At 47.1% G+C, this 12,673-nt stretch overlaps 1 protein-coding gene across 31 annotated transcripts in view; it reads right to left on the reverse strand.

The window, feature by feature from the left end:
• The window catches only part of NRXN3 (neurexin 3), a 1,013,077-nt gene extending 1,001,159 nt beyond the window's left edge, over positions 1 to 11,918 (reverse strand). For 30 of the 31 annotated variants that reach the window (XM_054161979.1, XM_054161978.1, XM_054161962.1 and 27 more), the window contains exon 1: positions 11,690 to 11,918. The gene's annotated coding sequence lies outside the window, so the exon portion shown is untranslated. Of the gene's footprint in view, positions 1 to 11,050; positions 11,156 to 11,689 lie in introns of those variants that run through there. The other variant, XM_054161949.1, reaches the window with a different exon arrangement.
• Between the last annotated feature and the right edge of the window lie 755 nt (positions 11,919 to 12,673).

Genomic DNA, 12,673 nt, shown 5'->3' on the forward strand with positions numbered 1-12,673 from the left:
CTTGAAGCAATCTTTACCGAATCAGGCTTTAGACTCCCTCTTCTCAAATTCACTGGCTGCTAACGCACCTCCTTGCAACGTCTAATCCACACTATTCCACTTTAGGCAACTAGAAGAAAAGATGTTGTAGAGAGAAAAATCCTTTGCCCTTGACCACCACATCTGATGGAAGAGCACAGGAAAATCATCTTATAGTAACTGTGACACACCATACAAACCTGCAGTGTTTTTTAACAGGTGAAAGCAGAAGTGTACACCTTCTTTTCCATCTCCAAATCACTTCTCCAAATCTTCCCCTTGTAAATTACTCAATAACTAGGGTAAGAGTTTCTAACAACTTCCATTTCCTACTTACAGGGATGCAGAAAGCTGGGCCAGCCCTTTGCTTGTTTATTATCTCCAGAAATAGAAAGGCTTATAGTGCTGGATGCTAATGTGACAGCACCAAACGCACAAACTCCCGCAGGCCTTTTTGAGACATGCAGTGTAAAACTGGATAGTGCTCGGGGCACAGAAGGTGCTGCAGGAGCATTTGCAGAGCAGTTGTTTCATCCTGGCCCTGCCTCCCCATGCTCCCATCAGAACTGCCAATAAGGGAAAAAGCCTGCTTTTCAGGGAGTGCAAGAGGTACTGGGACAAGACATCAAGAGTTCAGGCAGCCCAGTCCCCTTCTGAAGACATCAAAATTGCAACAAAATCTAGATAAAATTCAGTGCCCTGTGCCATCTGCTCTTAAAAACTCTGTGATGAGGGTACTACAGTCTCTCTCAGGAAGCTGTTTTCATGCTTAACTATATGAATGCTCACAAAGCTTTTCCTAGCACCTATTCTCCACATCTTCCTTGCTACAAATTAAGCTGATTACTTCTCCTATCCCCAATGGACACAGAGAACAATTAATCACTGTCTTCTTAAAACAAGCTTTTAAATATTGGAAGACTTCTCATGTCCCTCATCATTCTTCTCTCTACACTACACCAAGCCAGTTCTTAAGTCTGTACTTCCAAGTGGTGCTTGTCACTGTGTCTCTTCTCTCCTCATCTCCTTCCACAGTTTCTGGGTTTGCTGCTTGCATTGGAGCAGTGCTCTCCTGTGCCTTCCAAAGTGGCTGCTAGAGTAGAAAAACTACTGCCAGTGTGCTCCACATGACACTCCTGTTAAATATACCCTGAGATTTGCCTTTTTGCAACGTCACCACACTGTTGACTCACATTCAGCCTCTGACTCACCGTAGTACCTCCCAGATCCTTTTCTGCAGTTCTGTTGCCTGGCTTGTTATCCCCCATTTTACTTCTTGGAATTTGATTTCACCCTGCCAAGTGCAGTACTTTTCATTTGTCTTTAACAAACTTCTTATCAAATTTTGAGCATTTTTCAGTTTAATAGGTTTATGCCCTATGCTGTGCCAAGAAAGCAAATCAACTTCCTGCCTCGTGTCACACTTGAGCAACAAAGTGAGCACAAAGGAAGAACTGCTGCTTTCAGGCAAACTTCTTAAAAGAGTTACTGTCTTATCAAAACCCTAACAATTTATTACTCCCTCTTCACTCTGCATTTCTACTTGATACACTGTGGTTTAGTAGAGAAGGAGTAGTTCACTCTAGTCTCACAAAATATGTTCATTCAATAAAATTACAATCCACTCCCAAAAAAACATTGCAACCTCCTAGGCACCACATCCCTATGATCAAAGTTAGTACCAAAGAGAACTGCTAGGGCATATCAACCAACAAGGAAGACAAGGTGCACATGTGAAAAATACTTAAGAACTGTATTCAGTATTCAGTATCACTAAGGTTGGAAGAGACCTCAAAGATCATCAAGTCCAACCTGTCACCACAGACCTCATGACTGGCTCAAGAAAATTATGCCTTTTGGTCCACTGTTGTTAGATAAAACTTCAATATGTGGTCATGCACTTGGACTAGATAACCATTGTAGATCCCATGCAGCTGGAACTATTCTGTTCTCAAGTACAGAAAACCTTTCTTTCAAGGAAATCATAATCCTTTAAAAAATATCCATCCACTGAAAAGTCAAAATCAGGAAATTACTAGTATGAAAAAAATGGTTTGACATATTCTGACAAAGAAATCCAAACTTCTGCTTAATATTTAAGGGCCACACCCTGACTGCTCTGCTGACACTTCATATTATTCTAGTGATGTTCATGGTCATACAATATGAGGGCCACCTGGCTGAAAAGCAGCTTTGCAGAAAAGGGCCTGGGAGTCCTGGTGGAAAACAAACTGAACATCAGCCAGTAATGTGCCCTTGCACAGAAGGCAGCTACTGGTACCCCAGGCTGCATTAGGAGTGCTGTAAGCAGGATGAAGAAGGCAATCCTTCCCCTCTGCTGAGGCCAAATGTGGAGTATTGTGTGCAGTTCTGGGGCCCCCAGTACATGAGAGAGATGGAGATAATGAGGAGAATCCAACAAAGGGCCAACAAGGAAAGGCTGGGAGAGTTGGGACTGTGTCGCCTGGAGAAGTAAAGGCTTGGGGAGAATCTTACCAATGTACATAAATATCTGAAGGGAGGGTTTAGTGAGGACAGAGCCAGGCTCATTGTCGTGCTGCTTAGTGACAGGACCAGAGCTAAAGACCACAAACTGAGATACAGGAGGTGCTGTCTGAACATCAGGAAACACTTTTCTATTGTGAGGTTGTGCCTTGCCACACATTCCCCAGGGAAGTTGTGAAGTCTCCCTGCTTGATAATATTCAAAAGTTGTCTGAACATGTTCACATTTTTTACATAGCCCTGCTTGAGCAAGGGGATGGATCAGGTGATGTTCAGAAGTCACTTCCAACCTCAACCATTCTGTTACTCTGTGAGTTTCATGGGCCATCAACAAGTCAAAAATTCCCCTGGAAAATAGTTGATGATGATGACTATGATTTAATCTGTTCTTTTTCAAATGTGTCCTGATGCTGCAGCAGATCCTCCTGTAGTACAGTATTACAGATGGTGCAGAAATTAATTTAGTAGCCAGGATGGGTCTCTTTCTCAGGACCATGCTGCCATTTCACTCATTGCATGAGTTGATTGAGGTCTTTGTGGCATCACTTTCATTCAGACTTATGCAGTGCTCAGAAAGGTCAGACAGGTTATAGTCTCCTTTCCATTATCTCCCAGAACTACAGAAGACAGAAAGGCACAGTGGTCAAAATAATTCAAATTGAACTGTTTAATGCTGAGAGTATATATGCATATATCAGCAGAGAGGTTTATTCCAGAGAAGATCTCACACTACAGCAAGGATTCCTATCTTCCCTATGCATCTCTAACACCTGGAAGCACAAAAGGAGGGCAGCATAGCCTCCCACTGACTCTTCCAGTCTAATGAACAGAACAGAGTTCAACCAAGCAAGGGAGGGAGACACCACAATCTTGTCTCACCTTCTAGTGCACTGATGACTAGAAGAGAGACCGTTAAATGTGCACATCACAATCTCACACCATGTTCGATGACTGACTTATCCACATGCAGTAAATGAAGGTCAGTTAAGCTGCTAGACATCTGCAAGTAATGATAGCAAGTATGCCTTTATGATTGGTGCCTTAACTTGGACCACAGCTTAATTAATTTATAGATACAACAGGAACTACTAGAGTAGAAAATCAGGAGAGCTCCAAACTGGACAGAAACTCTCTTAAACATTAACATGACTTGAAAAATCTCTATTGCACTGTTTAATAAAAATTAAGTATTTCATTACTTGTAAGAAAACACAGTTGACTACCTAGTAACTCCTTAGTACACATCAGTTGACAACTATGCAGCTACAGAAGGAACAAGGTTCCCCCTCGAGACAAGTGAAGGACTCCAAACTCAAGGCAAACAGGGGTTTTTCTCCAGCCCCTTCCTTGCTTCTTTCCATGACTGGTCATGAAGAGAGCTGACAGAAGGTCCTTACACACATTCCTCACCAGATCCTGTTCCTCTACACTCCATTTAGTTTCTGCACTTCAAGCAGATTCCTTTTTCCCCTGAAATCAATGTTTAATTAACACATTATTGGGAAAGGGAAAAAAAAAAAAGGCTGCAACAGCAGACTGAAATGAAGCCAGCACCTCCCTGCTCTGCAGATGCAGCCAGTCCCATCAGACTGTTACCCTGCTGGAGAGCTCTTCCTCTCCTCATCCTCCTCCAGCTGCCAGCAAGCATCACCCTCTTGCTTAGTTCCTTTCCATTCCATCTCCACAGGAATCTTCCTTTCCTTATAAGTGGTTTATGACAACAGGAAGGGAATAGAAGGGGAGCAAATGTTCCCTCGGTAGCCTCACCGTATGACCAGTGCTTCACCTTTAAACCGGCCACTCCATGGGAGCAGCACACCCATTCCCCTGACAACACCCCCCACCAACACAGCACTAGACTCAGCAGCACAGCAGAAACAGCATGGTATGTTTTGTCATGAGTAGATGCTCCCAGGGTCAAACTCACAAATTCTGGAACTATGTGCAGCTGTGTGTACCCAAAGGCAGTGGAGAAGCTACCAGCAGCTTCAGAAGGTTTACATCATACTTCCCTTCATCCTCATCAATTATTATTCCATCCCATTCTTTGGCTCTTATCCAGCTGCTGGAAGGTACCTGGATGCAGGGGATGCTGCAGCACTGTCAAGGGCATTACAAGGCAGCCCTAGGCCTTGGGCACCCTCCCTGATAAGCACCCAGGCACCCTCACACTACAGCGCGGTGCAGCAGGCACAAGACAATGGAATCCATGAGCTCCTCAGCCGGGCTGCCCTAGTTACAAGGGAAGACATCAGGATCTTTGAAAGAGTCTACTATCCCAGCACTGTCCTTCCCAGGATCCAAAGCTACTAGTGTTAATTAGTTGCTGTGATGTGATGGATGACAAGCAGAAGGGCCAGGAGTGACACAAGCAGATTGTGTTTGAAATAAGCCATCCCTCACCATCAAGGGCAGAGGAAAGGAATTTGTAAAAGGACAGGAGCGGAGCACACCACTGAGAGACAAAAGGTATGCTGACAGAGTCCCCCTCACCCTGATGTTCCCTTCCCAACACCTGCCAGCAGACAAGAAACAGGCAGAGGAGCATGCCTGGAAGAGAATTTAGACACAGGGCTGTAAGACACAAGGGGAAATCTCTAAGAGACACCGGGGAGCAACACAGATGAACAGCTAATTCGCTCACTACTGGCCACATTTCAAAGTTCAACTTCAGATGGCAGTGCAAACACCTTCACTATCCTCTACAAAGCCACATGGCAACACCTCCAGCATGCCAGGGTCCTGAGAGGCTGCAGACTTCAGCACAGATGGAGGACTCTGCCAAGCTGGCTGTATGACATATAGTTTCCAACAACTGTCCAGTGTGCAGAGTACCTTCTTCTGTAACTGACAAGAGAAACTGTATCCCCACCTTCCCTTAAGGAAGGAAAGCAGGACCTTCCAACACCACTGGTTTATTTCCACTAGGAGTGCAGGGAACAGCACATCATTTCTGCTAGACCTCAGTAAAACCACACACAGGCTAGTCCAACCCAAAGTTGTGATTCCTCCATGCCACAGAAAAGAAAAAAAGGGAGAAAAGGTACAAATGCAGGGCACTAAAAATGCCATTACCACACACAAGCAAAGCAGAACACAATTCTCCCATGCTGCCCTTCTATTAACATATCTTGGACTGTCTGTTTAGGTTGGCAGTGAGAGAGCAAAACATTACCTTGGATTCTCAGGGTCCTTTACAAAGATGATTTGCCTTTGTCTACTTCCATGTGAGAAGAAAAAAGAAAGCACGTCTGATCCAAGATTATGTAGTGTGCTGGTTTCAAGAAGCTACCAATCCCTCTAGCATGTTGGTTTCTGAAATGTAAACTATCTCCTTTATCACTTGCTGCATGAATTAAGAGCCAACTCTGCTAGACTGACAGGCTCTGCTATTAACTAGAAGAGGGGGATGAGGGGGAGAAGCAAGCTGATAAAAATTCCCAAAGATTAACCAAAATTTGGGTAATTTCTTGCTCCAGCTGCATTGGCAGTAATCCCAAAATAAAGCCTGCTTCCACTTCATGATGGTGGGGGCAGGGACAGATTAAGCTGGATGTATTTTGGTTTAAAATTAAACACCATGTCTCTTGAAGCACCATCAGAGGCCACCCCTTGTATTGGCTTTTGGTCAGCACAAAGCTTCTGGCTCATTTAGTTTGTTCTTGGCTAGATACTGTGTCTCATTGTCCTTCATACAACATATCACAGCTCAGCCAGTATCCAGACCTCCACCTGCACATGCCTAGAGAACGGAAGTGAGAACTGAAGAGAGAGCAAAGGAAAACAGATCAAGAGGTAAAAAATACACTCCACTTCTCAAGACAAGTAAACTCAAGATCCCCAGAAACCAAAAGCAAGAAGTTCAGTAGATCCACCAAAATACCACTGCTGCTACAAGAAAGGGAATAGATTTTCCCTTCCCAGAAATACCCCAGACAACAGCCAGATTTTGTGCCATTTGAAGATGTCCTCTAGGTTAAGGCCTTAAATCCAATCCCAGCACAAAGAGAATAACAGTTGCCTGCACCTAATAGCTTGGTAACTTGGAGTTGGGGGAGAGAATAAGGGAGGGAAGATGTACACTTATTTCCTTTTTGCACAGGGACTTGAGGCTTAAAAATCCACCATCCTCACTATCACAAATTACTCCTGGCACCACCTCTCACCCTCCAAATACTCTGCAGGAACAGAGTTGCTTCTCACTTCAAAGGTTCCAACCATTCTAAGTTCCAGCATTATGTGAATTTCACTCTGGTCTGTTGGTTGTGCAAACTCAAGGAAGTTCAAAGCACCACAGTCAGGAACTGCTGAGCTACAAAACTCACACTGCAGTCATGGGAGTTTATCTACAATAACATTTTTTCCCAACCTTTCCTACTCCTGCTAACAAATAATTTATAAACAGAGGTTCACTGGGCCACAAGAACACACCAGTACTTTAACCACTGGGGAAATAGGGGAATCATTAAACCAGGGTCCACCTTCACCCTGCAGGGTACCAGAGTGGAGCAGGCACACAGGCCCTGCAGCACCCTCTGCCTGTTGCTCAGCTGGCCACTGCATCATCTTCACTGGCCTACAAGCACAGGAGTTGCAGCATGACATCCATTTCTGAAGTGAGTGGGGTGAAGGGGAGGGCAGGGACAGATCAGCAAGTAACTACTGGTGAAGCTGGACAGGTGGGACAAAACTGGGTCTGGTCAGCACAAAGCAGGGGACCAGGGGAAAATAGCATCTCTCTGAGCATCACCCACACCAAATGTATGGGGCATCGGACCACACCCTTGCCCCATCTTCCTGGATGTAGTTCACTATTGCACCTGAAGGTCAGAGAGAGAGAACAAAGCAAAAGGCAAACAACAATAGCCCTGAACAGATCTATTTATTCTGTTTTTGCTATTGCTCCATAAAGTGGAAAGATCCAGAAATATAGAGACCTCTGAGCAGGCACAGCCACACAGAAGAGATGAGAAGCAGCAGCTGACAGAACCACAAGAGAACATACTTCCCCCAGCTCCCCTCCACCTGAGCGTGAGCAGCCCATGGCCAAGCAAGGAGGTCCTTGACACTCAGAGATGGGGGGTGCTGAGCAGGTTTACAAGCCTTGGAAAGGGTCCTGACCTGCTTGATATTCAAGTAAAGCTCACTGCCTCATCTCCCCCAACCCTGCACACCAGCCACCCACAACACCTGCTGAGGCTTGCTGGGCCCTTTTCCAGGTTCTAGTTGGGGGAAAGAAGAAAAGGAGAAAGGGATGGAGGAAGAGATTCCCATTTTTCTTTGCTCTCCCCCTCCCCAGCCTTTTCCATGCTCTACACAGGCCCAAAAAGCTGTGGCTCCCCTGCACATCTTACAACAGAAACACAAGGAGCTTTTCCCCCGCCTCTCTTGATTCGCCACCCTCCAGCCTGTGGCAGGGACTGCATGGAAATGGCGATATTCCTGTATCATCTGGATCAACGGCACGGATAAGCTCAAAGAGGGCAAGGGAGGATGGCACAGGAGGACGAGGCGAGAAGGCTTTGTTTGGACCTGGCTCCAGTGCAGCACACCCCCTCTCTCCATCGCAATGCCCTCCAGCTCGGACACGCAAGGAAGCACTGGGGAAGGAGGGGGCCTGGGGTGCTTATGAATTTTGTTTCCCCCATTAAGGGGCTGGCTCACACCCCTGAGCATGCCTGGCTCTGTTGGAGCTCCCTGGAGTAACCTTTATTCCAGTGTGTCGCAAGCATGTATTTCACGGATGGTTACACTGAATCATTATCACCAGACGTTCATTTGACCAAAATAATGTTATTAGCGTCGTCAGGTCCATTTTCCCCCCACCCAATTCCTCCCTCCCCAGTACACATACACTCCCTCCAACCCCTGGGTCCCTGCCATCCACACAGGGCACACCCCTCCCCAACACAAAAATCTCATGATGTGTGACACAATGTCCAGGGAAAGAGAGCGGCAGGATGGGCTGGCGAAATGGCTGGACGTGCCTTTGGCATTTACTGCGCTCCCTGCCCTGTGCCAGTGTTTATCAGCCGTGCACACACGTACGCAGAGACACGCACACAGAAATCGGAATTAAATCAGGGCCTGTCTTCGGTGCATAACGGCGGTGCGCGAGTGCCCGCACGCGTGCCCGAGGTGCGGCCACCGTCCTATCGGGACCCCACATCTGTGTGGCATGAAGCAGAGGTCATTGTGCCACTGTTGTGATGCACTAAAAAAAAAAATTAAATAAATAAAAAAAAAGGGGGGGGGGGAAAAATCCGCAGAGCCATCAGGATGTAACACAGAATTTTCTCGTCGAGGGACAAGAAACCTTCGGGGGGGTGGGGGCTGGGAGGAGGAAAGCGGGTGTGTGGATTGGGGGGGGAGGATGGAGGGAAATGGCAGAAAATGGGGAGGAAAGCGAAGAATACAAAGCTCCACTTTGCTAATCCAAGATAGACAATCTATCCCTTCCCCCCCTCTCTACGCCCTCCCTCCCCCCAAAATGTTGGTGCAGATGGATTTCTGTATCTTGGTTTTGCAGCAGTGGGTCTAATGACTCCCATACCAAGCCCCCTCCCTATGATAACCCCTCCTACTAATTTTTTTCAGCGCGGGCTGAAGAATAATGTGTTTTTAGAGATAATGGGGTTTTATAGAAAGGAAAGAAGGGATGCAGCGCAGACATTATGCGAATAAGCTACTCCCCGCATCACCCCCATCTTCCCCCAACCACACATCCCGACTTCACCCCCTCCCACCATTCTCCAGCCTTCCCCACCAGCTCCCCCAAGGAAAGGAAAAAACCCACAACGCGATCTGGGTAGCCGATCTCAAAATCCCAAGCACTAATCCGCTCGAATTTGTTCTTCCCCTTATATAAGCAGCAGCACGTCAACATGTTCAGTGGAAACGCAGCGTAAAATGAGGCCAGGCTACAGCCATGGAACAGGGGTGATATCGGCAGATATCGCTTCTATCGAGAAGCCATCACCACCAGGATGAGGAAACCAAGTGTTGGGCTTTCAGCCATTCCATTCCTTCATTTCTTTATTTTTCAACGCTTAGTCTAATTTTATTTCGTTTCCTTTTGGTTTCACTCCACTTCATTTTTCAAAGGACAAAACTGAAATAAATAATTAAAAACCTAGAGACATACCCCACCGGAAGGTGCCCGAATGCTCCAGAAAGAGAACCCTCACCTCCTAACTTCCTTTTTTTTTTTACTGTTGTTGGTTTGTTTTTGTTTTTAACAAATAAATGCAATCCTGTTGCTGCCATTATCTTCAAACTTCTAACCTCTCCAGCTGCACCTCCCTATTCCCAAAAACCAGACACTTGGTTAGACAGGGATGAATGCTTAAGAAACTGCCAAAGACAAAAAAGAAACCGATAGGAAAAAACTGGAAAATTACATCCATACAATCCCCTGGTGCGTTCAGCTGACAAAGTGTGCCCAGTATCAAAACCAAGAGCAATAATCTCTGCAACCTCCTCCTCCCTAAAATGCTACTAACCCTTAGGAAAAAAAAAAAACTTACCCAACTTAACACTGATGACCATTTTAACTTAAACCGGTGACAGACGTAACACCCTTCTGGCTCACGTTACAATTAATAACTGACTGTATTATCACGGCCAGCAAAACCTTTTGTGATCAATTTCCCCCCAACCTACTCAACATCTCTCAGACTTTTCACCAGGCTAGTTAAAAGTTCACCCCTCAAAAAAAAAAAAGAAAAGAAAAGAAGAGCCCCTCCAAATGTGTAACAAGCAGGTACTGGTGAGCGGTTGTTTCCACTAATCGCCTTTTTCAGGAGGTCTGTGTGTGCTCGCCACAAAACAATTGTGTGCAGTAAAACCAAAAATACAGAAGGAACAATTAATATTTAGCTGAACCACAAATAATTTTTTTTTTAAGTATTTGCCAAAAAAAAAAAAAAAAAAGGCATGGAAGAATTTAATCACCAAAAGGTGGAAAGGGAGCTTGGAAAAGCAAAAGGCTGGAAGTGTCCTTGTTTGGGTTTTTTTAAATGATTTGATGTTTTTAGCCTGGGTTCTGCCTCCCTGATCCTTGGGTTTTTCTGCCGCTGATCTCACGCAAAACCTTTTTTTTTTTTTAATTGTTTTCTTTGTGGGGGGAGATGTCAGGGGGAAAAAAAAAAAAACAACAAACCAACAACTAAATTGGAAAGAAAAAGATTTCTGTTTGAAGAAAATGCATCCTCAAAGAGCACTGGTTAGATATGTTATTTCCTAGCTACAAAAAAAAAGACTGCAATTAAAATAAATTTAAAGAGTAAGCAAAAGACAAGTCACCTGCAAAGCACCAGAGTCAGTGCCCTTAGGTAGGAGAATTACATCACTCCCTGCCTGAACGATGTTTTCTTTTAAATTCTAGAGTAGAAGGATTTTATTTTTTCAGAAAAGGAAAGAAGGAAAAAAAAATAAAAACCAAAAACCACGAAATCAAAAAGAACCCAACCCAAACCCAAACGCCCAACCATCCCATACATCTTGCACGAAGAAAGCATTGAACCAACCTTTAAGGTCACTGACTGCCTGAAAACCCACAGCAGTCGCTCACGGTGGAAGTTTTCAGGCAAGACGGCTACTAAATCATTAATACAAACAAATGGAAGGCGGGGAAGAAAGGCGCTACAGTAATAGATCCAAAGACTGGGAATAGGAAAAAATATTAAAGGAAAAAAACTTTCATCTTCAGCCTCTCTTCTTTCCTCATTAATATTTTTTTTTTTTAATAAATCCTTATGCCTTTGGCAAACCGTGGGCTCTTACTAAGCATCACCCTGCTGTAACTCAGCGTAGTATCGTCTTCTCTTTCGTCAGGCTCCCCCGTTTTCCACTCCGAAAAGCCCCGATGTGGGAACCGTGATTTCCCAAAAAGTCGGGCAAAAGAAGCCGGGGCCGGAGCGTCCCGGGAGGTCGGTGCGCGCCCACTCCGCCCGGGTGGACAGCGCCCAGCCCCGCCGGGGTAGCGGGAAACGGGGAGACAGATAAAACGATCCGAAATAGTTGCCGTGAGGGAGGTCAGGAGCAACCCACCCGCGGAGCTTAGGAGCGGCGGCGCCCGGCGCCCGCCGGGCGGGTAGCCCCCACCGATCCGTGCGGTGCCGAGCCGGGCCGTGCCGTGCCGCCCCCCGCCCGCCGCCCCCTCTCACCTCCGCAGCCGGGCGGCCACCGGCCGTCGCGCCAACTCGCGGCAAGCCTCCGCTGCGGGGCAGGGGGCTCCAGGGTTGCCCCGGCCGCGGAGACTTCTGGGGGTCCCGGGGAGGCGAGGCTGGGCTGGGCTGGGCTGGCCAAGCCGCGCCGAGCCGAGCCAGCCGCGGGCGGAGCTGCGCAGGGCTGAGCGCGCCGCGGTGCCGGAGCAGCCCGAGCCCCGCGCACGCCGCCGCCGCCCCCTGTCGCCGCGCCCGCCCGGCCCGGCCCCGGCTTTTAAAGAGACCGCTGGCCCGCGCCCCCGGTACCCCGACACGGCTAGGCAGTTGGCACGATCCCGGGCAGGTGCAGCAACGCTCCTTCGGGCTTCTGCGCCCGGGCTTGCGGCGGGGCCGCCGCCTCCTCCAGGGAAGGAGGTGGGAGGGTTTCCTTCGGCCCCGACCCCGCCAGCGCCTTATTCCTCGAGCGCTGCCTCACCGGAGCGGCACGGCAAGGGGCACTTGGGCTCCTCTGCTCGCAGCAAGAGAAGGGGGAGAGATAACAGCGCGTTTTTACCTTCTAGAGTTTGCCAGTGCTACAGAAGCGAGCAGGGACCTGCCACCTGAGCAGCAGGTACCGCCTTCTTCAGACGATCGCCTCCGGGATCCCTCCAAAACCCTTGAAGTTCACAAATAGTTTTCCCCTCTAGCTCAGAGTTTGACCCAAACCTGCCGGGCATTTCAAGTCAGTTTGTGCGCTGCCAGTTTCATTCAAACCAGGTACTACGTTTCTTTGTTACCTTGTACAAATCTCTCAAACTTTTTATCCACTCTTTTCTTCATTTGGAAAACCGTGACACCAAGCATCGACTGCACTGGGGTCAGTATTTCCTTCACAGTGTACATCATAAATACTGTTATTTATCATCACTATCAGCACTTAGCACCAGCAAACAGTGTAAGTCAACGTGCCTTCTCTGAGGAACGTCTCTGTGAACGCTTTCAATG

Source organism: Dryobates pubescens, chromosome 5 (assembly GCF_014839835.1).
Source record: "Dryobates pubescens isolate bDryPub1 chromosome 5, bDryPub1.pri, whole genome shotgun sequence".
NCBI lineage: Eukaryota > Metazoa > Chordata > Aves > Piciformes > Picidae > Dryobates > Dryobates pubescens.